Source organism: Rana temporaria, chromosome 1, assembly GCF_905171775.1.
Source record: "Rana temporaria chromosome 1, aRanTem1.1, whole genome shotgun sequence".
Classification (NCBI taxonomy): Eukaryota; Metazoa; Chordata; class Amphibia; order Anura; family Ranidae; genus Rana; species Rana temporaria.
Window position 1 is genome coordinate 556,968,503 of NC_053489.1, and position 22,182 is coordinate 556,990,684.

The 22,182-nt window shown below is 40.5% G+C and overlaps 1 protein-coding gene across 2 annotated transcripts in view; it reads left to right on the top strand.

Annotated features, from left to right (window-relative positions):
• Nucleotides 1-22,182, top strand: part of TENM3 (teneurin transmembrane protein 3) — a 1,530,681-nt gene that overhangs the window by 342,488 nt on the left and 1,166,011 nt on the right. The gene's annotated exons all lie outside the window — the stretch shown is intronic.

Below are 22,182 nucleotides of genomic sequence, written 5' to 3' on the forward strand. Positions count from 1 at the left end.
CCTTTTGTTGGTGTCAGTAGGAGAAACTATGTCCCATTGCTGGTATCAGTGGATGAAATAGTGCCCCAAGGGCGGGATAAAAGCAAGCAAAGGGCCGCATCTGGCCCCTGGGCCACAGTTTGGAGACCACTGATTTAGTGTGTCAAACTTGTAAGCCAATCATTGATAAATAATCACAGCTTTAGAATCTTAAAGCTGAAACCTAAAGTCGTTATAAAGGCAGAAGGTTTTTTACCTTCATGCATTCTAGGAATGATGGTAAAAAACCTTCTGTGTGCAGCAGCCCCTCTTATGCCCTGTACACAAGATTATGCCCCATCGGATTATTTTCATCAGAAATTCCAAGTAATTCCGTCGGAGTTTAGAGAACATGTTTTCTTTTACTCCAATTGAATTCCGATGTGATTTTGGTTGGACAAAGGTCCGACCGTGTGTACGGGGCTATACAGGCATACCCCACTTTTACATACACAATGGGGTTTATTTACTATAGCTGGAAAGTGTAAAATCAGGCTCACTTTTGCATAAAAACCAATGAGCTTCCAGGTTTTATTACCAAAGCTTAATTGAACAAGTTGGGGTTAGAAGCTGATTGGTTTCTATGCAGAAGTGAGACTGATTTTGCACTTTCCAGCTTTAGTAAATAAACCCCATTGTGTACTTAAAAGTGGGGTATGCCTGTATACTTACTTGAGCCCATTGAGATCCAGCAGCTCGGTTGTCTGGGGACTCTCCCTTCCCATTGGCTGTCAATCACAGCCAATGAGCCAATGAGAAGAGGGAGGGGCAGAGTCGAACTGTGCCTCTGTGTGTGAATGGACACGCAGAGCAGCAGCTTGGGAGTGAGCCTGCTTGGGTGACCCCATTGCAAGTGGTTTTCTATTGGGGGCACTTGGCAGGAGGGAGGGGGGAAGCACCAGTGGGAGACCTGAGAAGAAAAGGATTGGGGCTGCTCTGTGAAAAACCATTACAAAGAGCAGATAACTATAATGTGTTAACCTATAATATCACTTTAAAGTTCAACTCAATATCAGATCTTTACACACCACAACAACATTCCAATGTTTGGGACATCTATCATTAAAAGTATTTTTTTTTGCAATGCAAACATGGGCAAATTAGCACAGGGTAGTCTTGCATGGACATGTAGTTAAAACATTGACTTTAGGTAAGAGAGAAGCACATTTATGGATATCTAAACTAATGACCAAATGTTTTAAATGGTGTAACTTACCAGTCCTTAGATGTGGTGGCTGCATTAGTTTCCCTTTAAAGCATGGGTCTTCAAACTATGGTCCTCCAGTTGTTCGGGAACTACAATTCCCATCATGCCTAGTTATGTCTGTGAATGTCAGAGTTTTACAATGCCTCATGGGATGTGTAGTTCTACAACAGCTGGAGGGCCGCAGTTTGAGGATCCCTGCTTTAAAGGCTATATACATTTTTTGAAGGTCCATACAAGATATGTTGGTCTAGTAAGCAGTCCAGTGTCCTTGCTATTTTCTTTGCACTTTGAAAATCAGATAATCTTATCAGCCTTTTCAGTTATCTTCTGTGAACTACAAAGCAACACTGTTCTATGTAATGGAGATGAGCAGAGGGTGGGGTGTTTTGCAGTCCCAACATTCTCCCCCCCCCCTTACACAGCACACAGAAACAGTTGAGTTAAGGCTGTCAATCACATGAAGGTCCGTCCCCTGTCACCATTTTTCTCTTGGTGCCAGGAAAACTTGTCAGAAGTGACTCATGCTTATAGCAGAGGAACTAAGCAGCGGACAGAAATTACACTTTGTGCTGTGGATTCAGACAAGCACACACTATGGAGGGATATGCTTTGTTCATATTTCCTGTCTGACATTTACTACCACTTTAAGTAAAATTGTAACAAAACCTTTTTATATAATATCATAAGTAAGTTATGCTCCTTCCCCCTATTTCCCTAGCACTACTTTTGAGACTTGACCTTTAACGGCTTTAATACCAGACACTTTCACCCCTTTGCCGCCCAGGCCAATTTTCATCTTTCAGTGTACCCATATGACATTTTTATAATGTTTTTTACACACATAGAGCTTTCTTGTAGTGGTATTTAATCACCACTGGTTTTAATCTTGTTTGCTAACTAAACAAAATAGACCAGAAATTTAGAAAAACATTTTTTCTTCTGTTATAACATTTTGCAAATAAATAATCTTTCCTCATAAATTTAGGCCAAAATGTATGCTGTTACATTTCTTTTGTGAAAATAATCCAAATCAGTGTATATTATTTAGTCTGTAGGAAAGTTATAGAGATCCACAAACTATGTTATACATATCTGAAAATCCACAGTACAAATATCCCCCAAATATTTTTTTGGAAAGTAGAAAGTCCAAGGTATTCAGTAAGAGGCATGGTGATTATTATATTTTATTTTTTTTGAAGTGGTAATTTTTTGTCACAATTCTTTGGAAAATTAAGAAATTATTATTTTTTTTTTTTTTTCAGTTTGTAAACAATTTTTACATACAGTGCAGTACAGCATCATCATATAACTGGTGTGACAATGATCAGTGACACTGACTGGTGACAGTATGTAAATAATAATAATTATAATAATAATAATAATAATAATAATAATAATATTTTTTTGGGGGATTTTTTTAAATATTTTTTGTTTTTATTATTAATTTATTTTTTTACACTTTTTTTTTTTACATACAGTGACCAGAGCAATACAGTGTTACCATAGTATTACTGTACTACTCTTGGGAGGTGATCAGGATTTGTTTTGTTTGTTTGTTTGTTTGTTTTACACACTATGATTGCTTATAACTAGGGATTTTATAGCTATCAGCAGCCATTTTTTTCTGAATGAAAATGATTCAATCTATGTTTACTAATGCAATTAGCTGTGATTGGCCACTTCTAATCACATGGTACAGATTGGCTATGATTGACCCTGTTTGTACTATGTGATTACTGTCACTAATTACAGAGCTCATCATGATAGTACACAATGCATGAAACAAAGCCAGTCATTGTGAACAATTGTCATGGGATCTGTTGGGATTGACCACAGCAATTACATGGTAACAGCAGTGGTACAGTGGTCTGTCATCAGCCGTCTCTGGTGTACACAGCGGGTAACAGATCGTGCCAGACGTCCTCGCAGAATAGTAGCCTCCCATCTGGCCGTCATACATTAAAAGGGCCCAACGGAAAAGGGGTTACATCTGTTATGAGAAAAATACTATATGAGAGCTGCCATTGCTGGCCTCTTTTTTAAAAATTATAGTTGCAAGTTTCTGGCTTAAAAACATTTGACTCACGTATTTGGAACAGGTATGCTGTACATGGGTAGCAGAAAAAGGGAACAATTCCTTGGTTCTACACTTGTACTAGATGTACCAATTAAATGTACCAACTTCTGCATTGGATAACTTTTTTAAGAAAACACAGAAAACCCCTTAGGTTTTATATTTGGAAAACAGGTTGTTTTATCAGGATTGCAAGTATTTTCTCAGATGCAGGAGGCACAGACAGGTACTGCACAAACACAAATATCAGAATGGCTAACAACGTTTAGGAGGGAAAAAAAAAACAGCTGTTTTTCGAGGACTGCGCTATGAGTGTTTGTCACATTTGCAGTAAGGCAGGTTTATGTTATCTTTTCAATGAGCCCATGAAAACAAATAAGAAAGCATATAGCCTGCAGCTTGTTTATGTCAGAGATCACAAGTGCACAAGGTGTAGTTTAAGAAGTTTAATAGCCTGGAATATACAGAGCTGTCATGCAGGTGGTAACAATGTACCCTTTCATTGCCCGCAGTCACGGTATAAAATCATCTAGTATCTACTGATGTGTACTGCTACTCTGTATAAATCCTTGTTACATGTGTGGGATAAGTGTTGTTGCACCATGAGAAATACGAATACTTAGCAGTGACAATTGGCTATATTACCCATACACACATATATGTTTTATTGTTCAGCCTACAGCCAACAGAATAAATCAAACAGATTCCTCCATCCACGCTACACAGCATGGACGGACAAATCTCCAACTCCAGTCATTATAGCTTGACAGCCAGACACATGTATCTGCTGCCGGTGAAAATTTTTCCATCTGGTGCCTTTCATTTTTCAATTAAAGGATGTCGGGCAGGATATTGCCAACAGGGCCACTTACTTTTTTGCCTCAATAAATTAATAATTGCCACATTAAATTAACTTTGTTACTTGTTAAATTAAACTAGGGAAAGCAGACAATAAAATCAGGAGATCTTTCCTACTAACCTGCCTTAAAAGAGAATTAAAGGATTTTTTTCCCCCCAAATATACTTACCAAGGTGGATGCAGCATCGGTCCGATGCTGTATCTGTCCCCCCGGCACCTCTGCACTGAGAACCGAGTGATCGAACACCGTCGGTCATTCGGCTCTGACAGCTCCCCGAGCAGAGAGCTGCTGACTGTCAATCAGCAGCTCTCCACTCTTCTCTCTCATTGCTCACTGGAGCACTGAGCTGTAGGGGAGTGGGTGGCTCAGACTCTCAGCGGCTCACCGAGGGCTGAGAGGGGTGTCAGTCCAGGCTGATGATGTGCCTGGACTGATTTCTAGGACGTCAGTAGAGAGCGGACTTTACCCTGCTCTCAGCTGAAAACGGGTCACAGGAACGGGTCACAGGAATGCAAAATGACTTGCACTACTGTGATCCATAGGCGAAGTACAGCCAAATGAGCTTTGGCTATACTTCTCGTTTATTCTATCAATTTTTTCCCTAGGGGAGCAAATATGTCCAATTTACTAAGCTCCGCTTTCTTAGGGGTCCCAAAATCTAGTTTAGCGTTCCATCATGTCACTGCTGCTTGTCCCCAATTTATGTACCTGTTGGAAAACGACAAGCACTGAAATTTGTCGTTCTGAGTCACACTAAGGCCGAGACATAGCATAGCATAACATTGCAGTTGTCAAATAGAAAGCATGAAGGTGGATGAGTTTTGTAGCTGGGTGGGCAGATTGTGGTAGAGGTTCAAAGATACTGGTTCCCCATCAGTCCTCCTGCCCTTGTATAACAAATAGACAGCCTTTCTATGGACACTGTCTGTTGTAAATCACAAAGAGAGAGCAGACTTGATTGGAAATTAGTCCATCAGGCTCCACCCACTGTCAGTGTCACTGGTTGCTAAGAGCCTGTTGACTTTGAAGCTGAGCAAATATTCTGCTCTGCTATACAGCGTACAGAGAGACACACTGCCTGTCTTTTTATGCCAACTTGGCCATAATTGCTTGCACTTATGTACATACTGGTGGTAATTATTTTTGAATCTGTTGCAGCCATAAAAGTGGCACAAATAAGAGCTACCTGAATCTGTTAGGCCCCATACACACGGGAGGATTTATCCGCGGATACGGTCCAGCGGACCGTTTCCACGGATAAATCCTCTCGAGGATTTCCGCGGATTTCTATGCGATGGAGTGTACTCACCATCGCATTGAAATCCGCGCCGAAATCCTCTGGCGATGACGTGTCGCGCCGTCGCCGCGATTATGACGCGGCGATGTGCGCGACGCTGTCATATAAGGAATTCCACGCATGCGTCGAATCATTACGACGCATGCGGGGGATCCCTTCGGACGGATGGATCCGGTGAGTCTATACAGACTAGCGGATCCATCCGTTGGGATGGATTCCAGCAGATAGATTTGTTTGGCATGTCAGCAAATATTCGATCTGCTGGAATCCATCCCAGGGGAGAAATATCCGCGGAAACAGATCCGCTGGAGTGTACACACCATAGGATCTATCTGCTGAAACCCATTTTGGATTCTATCGTGTATGGGGCCTTAGAGATTGTTTCAGTGAAGCTACCAAAACTGGTGGCAGGAATTTTTTTTTAATCTGGTGCAGAATCATGCCGCCAGAAAAGTGGCACAAAAGCTTAATTGAATTCACCCCTCCACATAAATAAGCATACAGGTTTATTTGCTTAAAGAGACTATAATAATATATATCTTATTTTTTTCCTTGCATTGTATTGAAAATACTAAATGATACACATATGAAAATACTATTTTGGTCAGATATTCATTGATTACTTAATCTTTATTTCTGTGCATAAAGAAGCTTTGTGTATAGGGATTTTTTTATCCCCTGTGTGAGGATCTCAACAATCTGTAATTCATTTGACACTAAGTGGAGTATAAAAGCCCTAGCATAAACAATAATATGTAATGCTGTCTTTGGCCTCTTTCATGCTGGCGATCCAATCCAATCAGTTCTTCAGATGAACCTGATCAGAAGGTCCATGAATTTCTACGAACCGGTACATGTAAACATACTTGTGTCTATTTACACCCAACTACTTCTGGGTCTAATCCAGTCCACTAAAAAAACAGAAGGGGATCCATCCACTTCTGTTTAGGTGGATCAGATAGGACAGTAGTTGGGTGGAAATGTACAGTAGAGTCAGTTTACTCCCAGCCTTCTAAAGAGCAGAGCAGGCTGCAGAAACTGAGCGGATATGGATGGGTCATCTGCCCTCTCTGCTCAGATCAGCAAGGGATCTGTGACCTGATCCCCTGCTGATCAGAACGGAAACTACCCCATGTGAAAGGGGCCTTTTCTGTAAATCAATTTGCATTTTCTTAAAGAGCCTTTAAAAAGGAACAAACACAGACTGGACAGACTGCGTGTAACTAATATAAAATTATTGAACATCTTTTTTATTATTGTATGACTTTTGTGCAATTTACATTTTTTCATAGACACGTACTTATAAACAAAACATATATGTCTGTAAATAGAGTAACACAAGATCGGATTCTCCGATGGTCTAAAATCCGAAGGATTTTTTCATCGGAATTCCGTTAAAGCTGTCTTGCTTACACACTATCAGACTAAATTCCGACCGTCCAAAACGCAGTGATGTAAAACACTACGACGAGCCGAGGAAAATTAATTTCAATGCTTCTGAGCATGCGTCGACTTAATTCTGAGCATCGCCGTCGGAGTTGCACACTGTCAGGTCACCTGTGGCCAGGTGACAAGTGCACCCCATTGGGGTCAGGGATACACCACAGGGTAGTGAAAACTATGACCGACTGCTGCCATAAGAGAGAAGGTGTGAACCCAAGATCGCCCAGGGCGCGGAGTCTAAGACCCAGCTTTGTGTTCACCAGAGCCTCTAGTGGTGAGGATGGCCTTCGCCACAGCTCGATCCAGGTCGCGACCCCTGGGATCCCCTAGGTCACACTCCGCAGGGAGAGAGGGGAAGCAGCAAGCAGACAAGCGGTAGTTATGGGTAAGCCGAGGTCGGGGCAACAGGCAGTCATGGGTAACTGAGGGACAGGCAAAAGGTCAAGATCACAGGCAAACAGGAGAAGTCAGGGACGAGCCAAAAATGGTACACAGGAAGATAATCGTAGCACACTGCAGACAGGAACTAAAGCAAACAACACTGTTGAACAGCACTGCAGGCCTGTAGTGCAACAGTTAATATAGACTTCCTGGGATGGCCTGGGTGGGGCCATACAGGAAGGAGAGGAGATAAGAAGGTAACCAGAACAGAGTCAGGCCTCTAATGGACAGATGGAAACAGGTAAGCTGCCAGACTATTGCATATCCATGACACACACAGACGATAGGAATTTCCTATTGTTTTTTTTCCCATCGGAAAAATGTAAAACATTCTATTTTTTTACTCTGATGGAAAAAAAGTATTTTTTCATCGGAAAATCAGATCGTGTGTACACGGCATTAGGTTTATTATAGCATCTTAAAAGTGAACTCCAGTCAGCTAATAAAAATACCATTTGGGTGCCCCCCATTATATCTTCTAGACCAGGGGTGGGCAAACTTTTTGACTCGAGGGCCGCAATGGGTTCATATATTGGACCCGGGGGCCGGACCAAGAGTAGATGGACGGTGTGTATGTGTGAATTAATATAAATTAAATCAAATGCAGCCACTGTGCCATGCCATCAAATGCAGCAACTGTGCCATGCCATCAAACGCAGCCACTGTGCCATGCCATCAAACGCAACCACTGTGTCATGCCATCAAATGCAGTCACTGTGCCATGCCATCAAATGCAGCCACTGTGCCATCAATTGTCACCACTATGCCATGCCATCAAACGCAGTCACTGTGCCATGCCATCAAACACAGCCACTTTGCCATCAATTGTCACCACTGTGCCATGCCATCAATTGTCACAACTTTGCCATCAATTGCCACCACTATGCCATGACATCAATTGTCACCACTTTGCCATCAATTGTCACGGCTGTGCCCATCAATTGTCACCACTGTGCCATCAATTGTTACCACTGTGCCATCAATTGTTACTACTGTGCCCATCAATTGTAGCCACTGTGCCCCGCAATTGTAGCCACTGTGCCCTGCAATTGTCGTCACTGTGCCCCGCAATTGTACCCACTGTGCCCCGCAATTGTACCCACTGTGCCCATCAATTGTAGCCACTGTTCCCCATAATTTTAGCCACTGTGCCCCGCAATTGTCGCCACTGTGCCCAGTAAAATGCTGCCACTGTGACCTGTAAATCCCCCCCCCCGGGACTTACCTTTCTGAGGGTCAGCCGTGCTTCTACCGTCCCTCGATGTCCCTCGTCCAGTCCCTCATCCCGCCCTCGATGATGCTTCTGCCAATCAGGTTACCGATTACCAGAATCAGATTACCTGATTGGCTGAGACGCCTGTAAGTCTTATCCAAGGAACGAACCGCCGGTACCTCCCGAGGATAAGCATTCAGGAAGCCGACTACAGCCTCAGGGCTGTACTCGGAAAACCTATCAGAGCCTCTGGCACTTCCACACAGCCAACCAGTTTTCCGGCCCTGTTCCGGGGGCCGGATTAAATGGTCCGCCGAGCCGTAGTTTGCCCATTCCTGTTCTAGACTAAAGGAGCATTGGTTGAACTGGATGGACTTTGTATTTTTTCAACCTGACTATGTACCTATGTAACTTATTAGAAAAAGGAGGAAAGGAGAGGAGGCAGCTTTAATATACTATACTGGAGTTGGACCTCAGTGTACTAATCTTTGAAAGCATATTTAGGCTGGCCATAGATTTTTTTCCCATTCACCCAGCAGGTTGAAAAAAAAAATGACTTGATTCCCCAATCCACACATTCAAGGTGGATGGGAAAAGCCTCCCCTGTATTATTTTATTCTGACAGCGGGGAGACTTCTCCATCAGAATACACTAATCAGCCCTGCCGGCAATAGCCAAAGACACTGATCAAGCAGAAAAAAAATCTTACAACGTGGTTGTACAGAAGTTGATTTGTAGACCGACCACCCTGGATTGAAATTTGACTGGTTCAGCAAGGACCGGACAAATTTTGATCCATGTATGGCCTGCTTTACTTTTACGCTGTAATATTAATACATGCCATTAATAATTATGGATAAAACCACACAGTAACAATAATACAATTATTTATACAGTTGGTGTACTATATTCAAATATACTAATATATACAACATTTATATTTTTCAAAAGTATTTTACTTGCTCAGCAATGAAAGGCACAACCAAAGCAGCCCTTTAATACCAATTATGGCAGGGAGTCTCTGGATTCGAAACACTTGTCTTTATTGCATCAGTCCAAAAGTCTATTTACAACACTTAGCATTCCCATGATTTATCATGTTATAAATATTAAATATTTCTGTCTGCAAATGATCAGTTTATGTATTAAAGCCAACTTCCTCCTTACAATAATTAAGCATGTTCAGCAGCAAGCGTTGTTCTCTCTTCAAAACCTTCTACTTCATTGCCTTGCGGAGTCTATTAACAAGCTGTTAGCCCTGAACACAAATTGATGTTTTAATTGGTTCATTCTGCTTCTTTAACCTTCTAAATGCTTAACAGGTAGTTTTTTTTATAATTTTTATTTTTTTTACTGTGGGCTGATAATATGCTCTCCAAAATGCCACTGTACATCAAAAAAGTGATTTTCTCTAGACAGTGACTTAAAATCACATATATGAAGTCATTCTTTGCGAATTGTAATAAATCAGAGTTGCAGATCATCCCAAGCACCTCTTCGTAAAGTGTCATTTTTCCAGCTCGGTTGTCTTTTGATGTGTCTCACTTCATCAGCCAATGACTTGGAAACTCCACCACTTGTCAGCTTCTTTTTAGGGTTTTTTCATAGCATTTCAGCTTATACTGCATCTTCTAAAATCTTCAGGAAAATACTTTTTGGACAGATATTCTTCTTTCCCCATTTGTGTTAGTGTTTTTGTGTTACTGAAATATAGTTACATAATTAGTCAGGTTGAAAAAAGACACAAGTTCAACCATAAAAAAAATAATAATAATAATATCATACAATCACATATACCCAATTCTATACCCACAGTTAATCCAGAGGAAGGCAAAAAACCCCAGCAAAGCATGATAGAATTTGCTACAGCAGGGGAAAAATACCTTCCTGATCCCCCATGAGGCAATCGGATGTTCCCCAGATCAACTTTACCTATAAATGTTAGTACCCAGTTATATTATGTACATCTAGTAATTACTCTTTCTTAAAGTACTCTACTTAGCTGGCCAGAACCACCTCTGGAGGGAGTCTGTTCCATATTTCACAGCTCTTACTGTGAAGATAACTTTCCGTATTTGGAGGTGAAATCTCTTTTCCTCTAGACGTAAAGAGTGCCCCCTTGTCCCCAGTATTGACCGTAAAGTGAATAACTCAACACCAAGTTCACTATATGGACCCCTCATATATTTGTAATATGCTTCAGTATAAAAATTTCAAGAAAGAATAACAATATTTTGTTTTGTTGTGAGGTCAAACATTGGTTCTGGCCTTCCAACCCCTAATGCCTCGTACACACGACCGGTTTTCCAGATGGTAACACTGACATGTTTGCTTTTTGACAGGGAAAACCGGCCGCGTCTATACTCCATAGCAGTTTTTCCGACGAGAAAGCCGCCCGCAACAAAAATTAGAACCAGCTCTTTTTTTTTTTCGTCGTGATTCCCAGCGGTCTTTTTCTCATCGCGAAATCCGCTCGTGTGTATGCTTTTCCGAGGGGGAAAAAATGTGCCTACTCAGAATCAAGTATAAGACGGTAGTGCTCGTGCTGGTAAAACTAGCACATTTGTCGCACTGTAACGGGCTGAAAAGCACAAGGCTGAAAAGCGCAAATTGTCTCTCACCAAACTTTTACTAACATGAGTATCAGCAAAAGCAGCCCAAAGGGTGGCGCCATTTGAATGGAACTTCCCCTTTATAGTCCCGTCGTACGTGTTGTACGTCACCACGCTTTGGTAGGGCGGGATTTGGCATGAACATCTGTATGCAAGTCAGGCTGGAGAGGAATCAAGTCGGGAAAAAAACATTGTTGTTTTTTTCCTTACAGGAAAACCGGTCGTGTGTACGAGGCATTAGTATTACAAGTGATATATATGAGCTGTACTTTTCCAGCTTTAACAAAAGGCTGGATCTACTGTTTGAAAAGGCTAACTTCACTCAAAACTAATTTGTTTTAGACTTGAGTAATTGCTAAAAATGACTTCCCTAGATAATAAACATAAATCAAGATAACGATAAATAACATCAATATACTGCATTTACCATGTTCTGATCTCCAGATCTATTTTCCATAATTAAAAATGTTAATAAACAAATAGAAAGACTGACTTAAAGAAACACATTTATTTTGTTTTTGTTTTTTTGGTAAGGGGTGGTTGTACTGTGGTATATTGCAATGCATGTGCACTGGAGACCATTTGAAAGGTGTGTTGTCCTTCAAAATTAATTCAGACCCAAAGCCAATTATAAAAGTTAATTATAGAGTTATTGTAAGAGTTATATAAAGTTAACTGAAGCATACCAGCCCTGCTATACTTTGTGTGGGCAACTAAGCTTCGAAAAACCTTGGTCATAAGATGAATAATGCATGTCACCACAATTACACAGGTCAGACATTTGCTTGCTTACATTTGTTGACATATATTTTTTTTATACATCAACAGGCATTACAAGGCCTATTGGTGATAATAGCAGTGCACTGAAAGATTTGAATCAAGCCTCATTTTACAGGAGGAAGATTTAGTGAGGGAGAGTGGAACACCTTCATTCCCAGTTAACTTTTTTATATATTTCAGGATAGGGATTGGCAGTGATCTTTTATATTGGAAAATATTTTATTATATTTTACCATTCAAATGATGTGAACAGCTAGGGGCTACAAATGAACCTTTCACTTGAGGTCACCGGGGTCAAGGGAAGCCAGCTTACCTGTAAACATCTAGGTCTGCTAGGTTTATTAGGTTGCCAGATATTTATGGATATACAAAATCTGCAAGCTGATTAGATGCAGGAGCATAATATCCTTATATCTAGATCCGGATAATGTGTGCGCCAAACACAGTATGTACATATTTTATAAAGGGAATAACATTTCTACCAGGACCTGCTAATATAATGAGCTAGGGAGAAATGCACCCCTGTAGTTACATGTTTGCGATTTAGAGTTAAAAAATAAAGAATTTATGTGCTGCTACTAAGTGGATGAAATATTTCGTTCTTTTGTTTGTTTTATTTCCGTGTAACATCTGGAGTGAGTGTGGCATCGCCAGTCTATCAAGTAACATGAGAGTTAACAATCACTAGCGCAAATTACTTTTCTTTCTGGTTCAACAGCTGGACAATAAATCTACATTATTCATAATTAGCATTAGTTACATTTTGAATTATTGCATTAATTAATTCTTAATTAGAAGCAATAGGAGAATGTCTGAGAGCTCGACAGGATTGCTCTGTCTGTAAGGTCACTTTTATGGCACATTCTCATTTGAAGGAGATTTAACGAAGCGTTCTTCTGTAACAAGAGCAATAAAAAAATTTTTTTAGAGAAGCAACTGTAAACATTATGACAGGCAACAGAAAATATTTTAGGCAGGAGTTGTATAAACCATACAATACTAACACGCAGATTAGGATGATGTGTTCATTTTACAGTCATGCCACCTATCAAGAATAAAATCGTTGTCATCATTTTACGGATCCGCGCTTGTAAAATCTGCACACTACATTAATGCTTGGTTTATGTTTTATTTCCTTATATATGCATTTTCTTTCGAAGAAAATGAGTATATAAAATTAACAGCACTGGTATTTTTATTTTTCGGTATAAAAGTGTCTTTCTCGATAATAAACTGTCTGGTATTTTCCCGTCGCTGTAAAGTACTGAAATAATGTCCAGGACATCCCCAAGTTCATTTCTGGCATTCAGTTTTCATGCCGACAGTGAATTAGCAGTGAAATAAGCCAAGGTAACACAGTGCAGTGTGCGTTATAAATTGGGTTGTCACTTATCTGCTTTTGTTTGGCGCCACATTGCCCTCGTAGTTAGCACCTGGAAAGCTTGATAAATTACAAGGCTGGCAGGACTTTGACTCACGTTTTGCTTTGAGGCTGGGAACTTTCAGAAGGGAAATAGGCTATGTAACTGTGAATCAAATGCTGGATATCTGCATTAAATATTAGCTTGTTTAAAGAGGTATTTTTATAAGCCCAGCTCCTGTGCAGAGAATTTATTGAAGAAGATCATTTGCAAACACTCCTGGACTGGGATTAAAAACAGCTATGTGATATAAAAGGCACTAGCTTATATCTTTGTACACCAAGAGACCAAGCTCAGGATCAAGTGAGCAACAATCATCCACAGTGTGGAACCTGTGCCAAAATTTTTAGAATTAATGTTGAAGCTCTATTTTCCGCTGTTGATAGAAAAAACTATGAGTGACTGGAAATATGAACAAATGTTGCCTTGTACACCAACTAACCAAGTCCTGCTTATATTTTATATAAAATCAGGTACTCAGATAGCAAGGATAACTTGCCACAAATTTGTGGCAGTGTTGAATTCTAAGTCTTGTTAACTTGCTGCACATTTTCTGCAAGTTGTACACTTGCAGAGCACTTCAATCACAAGTTCTAGTTAACACTTTTACAACTTGTAGCAAATTTGTGTGGCAAGTCTTTAGCAAGAGCAAAGTTGCAGTGGTGAGTCTACAGCAAGAGCTCTGCCTGTCTACGGCATGCTAATTCAGCCACAGAGATCCCTGTGGTGGGATGACTATTGCACAACATAACTGAACCAGAACTTGCAGCAGACTTGCAGAATGTTGATCTGGAGTCATGCAATATGTGACTTGTGAAGCCTGGCAAGTCTAGCAATAGCTTAGCAAGTCATTTTGCAAAATTGCACCACAATTTCTTGTTATCTAGCGATGTTTTTATATAAGCCCTCTAAGAAACCCTTGAATACATTTCCAGCCAAAATGTGTGTCCTGGTTTTGGTTAAAGGAGGAATATTTAGAACTTCTGCCAGGTTCTTATTGCTGTGCACCATTAAAAATATTTTCTTTCACTTCCTGAGCCAATGGTATTACAAGACCTGAGAGTAATCCCACCATTGGCAGCTGACAACTGAACACCCATATCCCACTAGAAGATTTTTTCTTAACTACTGTTTTGTTGGCAGATATCACATATTGGATTTCTATTCACTTTCTGTCAGCGTGACTGGTGACATGGGCAATGTTTTCAACAATATAAACTGGCAGAGATTTTTTTTTTTAAATAAAAGATTCTTCTAGAGCAGGAATGTTTAAACTACGGCCCTCCAGCTGTTGCATAACTACACATCCCATGAGGCATTGTTAAACTCTGACATTTACAGACATGACTAGGCATGATGGGAATTGTAGTTCCTGCACAACTGGAGGGCCATAGTTTGGAGAACCCTGTTTTAGGGCATAACATTTAAAATGTTGTAAAGGGCTGTTTTATTACAAAAAGGAATACCAATATCTGATCACATAAATGGTCAAAAAGGGGCAAAGGCAGTCAAGTATGCTCCCTAGCACCTCACAAGCTTCTGTGAGGTTGCCCTGTCTCCAAATATTATTACAACCTACCACAAGAGTTCAGAACATCCCAAAACACACGTAGGGCCAGATTCAGAAAGAGTTATGCCGGCGTAACTCACACTTTGCGCCGGCTTATCTGTTTTTCTGTATGCAGAAAACAAGATAAGCCAGTTTGCAGCAGCAGCAGATCTGACAGGCGTAATTGTATTACACCTTTGGATCTTAACTGCAATTTTAAAATGGCCGCTGGGGGAGTTCTCGCTGATTTACGCCGAGAATATGTAAATCAGCGAGATACGCCAATTCACGATCGTACGCGGGCCCGACGCAGTCACTTTACGCCCTTTACGTAAGGGTTTTCCCGGCTTAAAGATAAAGCTGCCCAAAGCAGAGCATCCTATGTTAAGTATGGACGTCATGACCGTGGGAAATTTGAAAATGTTTACGTCGTTTGCGTAAGTCGTCCGTGAATGGGGATTTATGTTGATTACGTTCACGTCGAAAACACCGTCATAATTCGGAGCATGCGCACTGGGATTTTTCTAAGGCCGGCGCATGCGCAGTACGTTCGGCACGTGGACGTGCCTAATTTAAATAGGAGACGCCCCCTACCCGCCTATTTTGAATTAGGCCGCCCAATTTACGCTACGCCACCGCAACTTAACACGCAAGTGCTTTGTGAATACAGCACTTGCGTGTTAAGTTGCGGCGGCTTAACGTAAATAAGAAAAGTTACGCCGCCGCAACTTTGCGTGCGGCTTTCTGAATCTGGCCCAATATTTCCCTTATAACAAGAGTCAACAATTCAATACACATTTTTGTCTGTCAGACAGTTGTTTCCCCATTTGTTTATACTTTCTGTCACAACATTTTATAGGTGTAATTTGTTTGCTTTTTGAATACCATTTTCTGTTTCCTTCTGCTGTAGGGGGCTATTTACAAGCATAGTAATTCTCCAAAAAGCACATATTCACTTAAAATTTCTATCCAGAATCAGAAGCAATCTCTATCTTTTTTTAATTTCCCTACAACTGGTCATTTGTAACGAACATAGACCAAGATAAAATTAAGGGCCTTTGATGGTAGGCATTTATTTACTCCAAGTGGGTTTTCTACTGAAATAAAAAAACTGCTTGAAGCAGGTCAAATGGGGGTCAAATGCACCTGAAATTTGGAATGATCTCAGGAGTATCTCAAACCAACTCCAGATGATGCCATCAACACGAGCCCAGAGAATGTGAAGACAGGACCTTAGCAAATCATCCAGCTTTATTGAGCTGTTGTGGTCTTTTTTTTTTTTTTATGTTTCCTAGTGTGAAGCCAATTAACACAAACACACACACATACACAATGAAATTCACTTTGCAAACCGTCTCTTTTCTAGGAACTAGTAATGATCAATGTTCCCCTGGAGATACCAATAATAACCCCCTGAGTCACAAGCATTGGTTTAAATTGTTGCTGTAGTTATATTGTTTTAGCACTGTTTAAAAATAGCATCTTATTCCCATGGCTGTTTGAGGGTCCAATGACAATTGATAACCAAGGGAAAAAAATTGTCCTGAAACTGAATTTGGCTTTTGGGATTCTAATCCTGCTAAATAGCATTTTATAGGAAGGCTCTGTAGCACATTGTACATGGGACATTGCAATCACAAACAGACAAGTATCAGTTTCAGATTACCTGAAAGCTGGGGAGGGGTCTAGTTATGGCCAAGCTTGTCAATGTAGGTGAATCAAAAGTATGTTTTTTTCTCTTATGTAGAACAGTGAGGGGACAGAGAACAGATGTAGTGCAAAACTTATGTCGCGTACACACGATCGGTCAAACTGATGAGAACAGACTGATGGACCGTTTTCATCGGACCAAACCGATCGTGTGTGGGCCCTATCGGTTATTTAGCCATAGGTTAAATTTAACCGATGGATACCTAACCGATAGAAAAAAAACGATCGTTAGTAGGCACAACCATCGGTTAAAAATCCAGGCATGCTCAGAATCAAGTCGACGCATGCTTGGAAGCATTGAACTTCATTTTTTTCAGCACGTTGTGTTTTACGTCACCGCGTTCTGACACAATCGTTTTTTTAACCGATGGTGTATAGGCACGACTGATCATCAGTCAGCTTCATCGGTTAACCGATGAAAACGGTCCATCAGACCGTTCTCATCGGATGGACCGATCGTGTGTACAGGGCATAACACTTGAAAGTATGGAAGCTGCCCTTACTGGCATTTTTATTCAATGGGGGGGGGGGGATTGGCAAACCTTGCATTTTCATGCAATGTCAGCTTTAAGCAAGGTTTAACATATATTTTTTTGACATTCGTATCACTTTAGAAATATTTACCTTCACTTCCTGTTCTATACACTCAACAATGTGATGGAAATCCCCTATTAAACAGTCATCATGGAAACAAGAGTCCCCATTGGCAGATTTTCCCGCTTTACCTGTTCTGGTGGCAATTAACATTTTTGGATTTAGCCGCACTTTCACTCTTAGTGATGATTTGTGTGATAGAATTAAAGATATATTAACCACTTTGCACCTGAAGCATTTTTTTTTTACATTTTTCACATACATGTTAAAATCTGCATTTGTACTACAATATTGTAAGGTACCTTTGGTAGGTAGTGTCCAAAGTGCAGCTTGTGTGCTGAGGATTTTGGCAAAAACGTAATCAGGCACATCAGGTCGGCAATAGATCAGGTAAAGCGGTTCACAATCAAAATCCAGAGAGTGGTCAGGCAGGCAGAGGTCATACAAGAGTTGGCAGTGAAGTGCTAAATCAGCAGGCTAGAGAGTAGTCAAGAATTCAGGCAGAAGTTCATACACAGTAATCAGAGTCATAAAGCTATCAATACACCAAGGCCACACAAACTGGGCACTGATTAACAGGAAGGAACAACTGCTCTTTATGGGCTGCTTGATTGCACATTGTCTGCAGCTGGCAGCAGGTGTTGCTAGTGAGTCCAAGGCAATGCATCAGGCTGAGAAAACATTGCAAAAGCTCCAGAGCTCCCCCATGGCACAACAGGTAAGGCTGCAGGTACATAACAAATATAATCTCTCAAACATATTTTTTGAAAGTAGAGACCATGTAGAATAAAGCGGTAGGATATTTGCACAACTGTTTATTAAATCTTAATCTTTTGAAAAGAAAAAAACAGTAACATGACTTTTTGTGCACACAAACACAACATAGTATGCATTTTTGTTGGTAAAATCATTGCCTAATGTTACACCTAAAGTCAAGAAAATTATTCAAATCACAAATCACAAATCCCCAAAAAGGGTGTTAAAGTGGAAGTAAACCCTCCTATTGTTTTCGGCCAAGGAAGCTGCCATCTTGGCCTCTGTTTTATCTGCAACTGCCACGATGCTGCACATGTGATCAGTTATGAAACCAGCCATTGGATGGTTTGACAGTTTGGTTGAGAGCACGAGCAAATGTGACATCTAGCATTTCCGGCATGCCGGGAATGTTAACTGTTATTTTAAACTATCAAATAGATGGGTTTACTTCCGCTTTAAGCCTCATACACACGACCAGTTTTCCTGGCAGGAAAACTGCCAGGAGAGCATTTGGCCGGGAATCCCGGCCGTGTGTACGCTCCCTAGCAGTTTTCCCGTCAGGAAAACAGCCGAGAATCCCGACGGGAAAATAGAGGAACCCTGCTCTCTATTTTCTTGTCGGGTTTCCCAACAGAAAACCGGTCGTCTGTATACTTACCTGTCCATGGTAAACCCCTGCATGCTCGATACGACTTTGACGCATACGCGGTAGCATACAACGATAGTGTGGGGTGTAGCAGGATGGCGGAGACGGCATCGAATGTGACGAGCGCGGACTCGTCGTAGTCGATGACGTCACCGCGTTCTTGCCATTCAAAAGAACAATGGTTCATTTGAATGGCCGTCTGTATGCACAGCTTGGCAAGCCAAGCTTGCCAGGAATCCCATCAGGAAAACCAAAGTTTTTTTCCTGACGGGATTTTCGGCCATGTGTACAGGGCTTTAGTCCTTATTTTAGTACAGTGGAGTAAGTCATGCAGTTCTTTCCTTTATGCCCCTTTTGTCTTATAGCAAAGATACAACCTAATAATATAGAGTCATTTAGTCCAAACTGCAGGGATTAGTGAGAGGCAGTACACAAAAAATTAGATTCAAATTTTAAACATTATTGTGGTCGTTTCACAACTCATGCCGCGTACACACGACCGTTTTTCATGACCTGAAAAATAAAAAAAATTTAAATGGTCATTAGGTGTAGGCTCCAGAGCATTTTTCTCGACGTGAAAAATGGGCATTAAAAATTTAGAACATGATCTCTATTTTTTCGCGTCGTTTTTCACGTTGTGAAAAACGGTTGTGTGTAGGCTTTAACGACGTGAAAAAAACGTGCATGCTCAGAAGCAAGTTATGAGATGGCAGCACTGGTTCTGGTAAATCTAGTATTTGTATTGGAGATAGCACATTCGTCACGCTGTAACATACTGGAAAGCACGAAGACTGAAAAGTGCATCTCTCACCAAACTTTTACTAACACAAAATCAGCAAAAGCAGCCCAAAGGGTGGCTCTATCTGAATGGAACTTCCCCTTTATTGTGCCGTTGTACGTGTTGTACGTCACCGCGCTTTGCTCGTGCATTTTTTTTCACGATCGTGTGTATGCAAGGCAGGCTTGACAAGAATCAAGTCGAAAAAAAAACGTTTTTTCTAGGACATTAAAAATGGTTGTGTGTACGCGGCTTAAGGTGTAGTCTGTTCAGCCGATCAATTCTCTGGTGTAGGTGGGTTTAGTTTTGGGCTAATGTCAGACTATCACCGTAGGTGACCAGGCTGCCACAGCTAAGTTTTATTTTCCCATTCTAATATTCTAAACTACTAAAGAATATAAACTTTATTTTAATACAGTCTTCATATTAGTTATAGTTGACACCAGATTGCCTGGCTGCAATAAGCCTTAGGGGATCTCAGAATAAAAAAGTTCCTGAACTGAATGCAGCTACGATATTTTCATCACAATTTAAAGGGCCTGCAGGCATGCTAAATTCTTCGCACAATGTTACATTTAACACTCTGCTGCATGACCCTGAGTCCTAATTTACATTTCTGCAATGAAAATATTTTTCATGGAGAACTTTTCAGTGTGGCATATTCTAATAAAAGGAAATACATCTGGTCCATATGCTGACATTTTGGCAACTGGTTATCTACATTTTTTAGGATTTTCTCTTGAATTATATTTCCACTTTTAGGAATCCAGTGTAATTAGTGCTGTATCACTAAACCTAAAGAAAGACTACAACCAAAATAATGTGTTCTATTAGTTTTGTATAAGGTATCTGTCACCACGAAAAATGCCCAGATATGCAGTGACTCACTAATTAAATGAAATATTGTGAGTTTTCCAGGTCTAAAGCAAAAAAAAAGATGGTTCCTAATCATAAATTATATAAGGATTATGCAAATGAAAAAAATACATATATATATATATATATATATATATATATATATATATATATATATATATATATATATATATATATATATATATATATGTGTGTATTTGGGAATGGGAGGATTAACTTACTCCCATTCACAGTTTATGGAAATTTAGGCTGTTGCCAATTTTCAGAATTTGTCCTGTGGTTCAGTCTGTGCTCCGGGGGTGCGTTATCAACCCCGGGCGGCAGCTGGCGCTAGAGGGGTTCTGACAGACCCACCTTCTGCCAGCAGCCAATCAGAGTTCTTCCTTAGTTGGGCATGCTGGGAGGGGGGATATATCTGGGCAACCGCCTTTTGGCTGCTCTGTTCTGTGCGGGGCCCGAGTTCCAGGTGCGGTACCCACCTTCAGGGTGCGCGCATCCATGGGCCCCGCCACCGTGGCCTGCTTTACTGGGGTCACGCACCATGCGGAGCCTCATCCCAACCAAGAGAGGGGCCCCAGCGACTGGCTGGGTCCCAACCTTCTGCTGAGAGGATCCTAAGCCGGGAGCTGTGAGATGGGGGATTGGCTCGGGAGAACCTAGAATCAGAGGTTGTCCAGGAGGCCTAGACAAACCATCGGGGATCCAGTCACCACACTCCAAATAGCTAATGGAAGTGGAAAGGAAGGTGAGTTCCTTTTAGTTTACACAGGATTTTGTTTTTACTCAATCAGTTTTAAATTTTAAGTATTTGGGACAGTTTAATTTTTTTTTTTTTACCTTAATCCATGTGCTAGTGCACTAGCTTGCACAAGGCTTGCATTCACTCCAAATAGCTAATGGAAGTGGAAATGAAGGTGAGTCGGTATGTGAGTGGGTTAAAGTGAGTGGGTTAAACCATGCATGGAAAAAGTTCACTTTGGTATTTATGATTTCAATTCCAAAAAGTTTTTTTTTTTTTTTTGTAATAGAATACTGTATATGTTTTTGTGTACTTATTTACTTATTTCAATTGCAGCATTAAATACAATTCTAGAGCATTTTAAGATAAATAAAGTCTGTAAATGTGTTTTCTAATTTTGACATTTCAGTATCTGAATTAAAATAATTATCCTTTGTGATATTTTTGTTTCAAAGACAGAGTGCTTAACTGCAATCTAACAATAAAAATGTGTCAGTAAAGTGCTCTTGTACTTGTGTATTGTATTCATTTTATACCATTTAAAAACCTTCAAATATATATACACTTAAGAATTTGACCTAGAAGGCTTACATTCTAATATTTAAATGCTGTGTTCAAGAATACATTGCCCCTGGGTAATTATGTCACACCATTTCAGATACATGAATATTTATCCACTTCAATACCGGGCACTTTTACCCCCTTCCTACCCAGGCCAATTTTCATTTTTCAGCGCTGTCGCACTTTGAATGACAATTGCGTGGTCATGCAACATTGTACCCATATGAAATTTTTATAATTTTTTTCAAACAATAGAACTTTCTTTTGGTGATATATATTCCCCACTGTGTTTTTTCTTTTTTGCTAAATAAACAAAAAAAGGCCAAACATTTTGAAAAGTTTTTCTTCTATTCAGTTTAGAATAATCTTTCTTCATTAATATAGGCCAAATTGTATTCTCTTACTTTTCCATGGTGGAAAGAACCCAAGTCAATGGGCCAGATTCATCAATAGATACACCGGCGGATCTCCTGATCCGCCGTCGTATCTGTGAGACCCGACGGTCGGATCTGTGAGATCCCACCGTCGGAGCTATGCGACTGATTTATAAGAATCAGTTCCGCATAGATCTCCCTTAGATCCGACTGGTGTAAGTGACTTACACCAG